Source organism: Nesoenas mayeri (assembly GCF_963082525.1).
Source record: "Nesoenas mayeri genome assembly, chromosome: 12".
NCBI lineage: Eukaryota > Metazoa > Chordata > Aves > Columbiformes > Columbidae > Nesoenas > Nesoenas mayeri.
Genome location: NC_137547.1, coordinates 12,511,219 through 12,511,448, shown reverse-complemented (window position 1 = coordinate 12,511,448; position 230 = coordinate 12,511,219).

The following is a 230-nucleotide window of genomic DNA, read 5'->3' as shown; positions in this document are numbered from 1 at the left end:
TCTTGCGCCTGAGGAAAAGGGGAAGAAGAAGGATGGTTCCCGGTAAGAGGAGGGGGAAGCGATCGCCCATTCCGCGTGGGTGAGAAGACTCTCCACCCTCCTCACCCCCAGGGCTGAGGTAAACCCGGCGGGGCAGGGCGGCAAGCCGGGCCCTGCGGCGTCTCCCTGAGGCAGACGAGGCGAGCGGTTTCCTGTCAGGGGGAGTGGAGACGACGGCGCCGGGCCCGGGG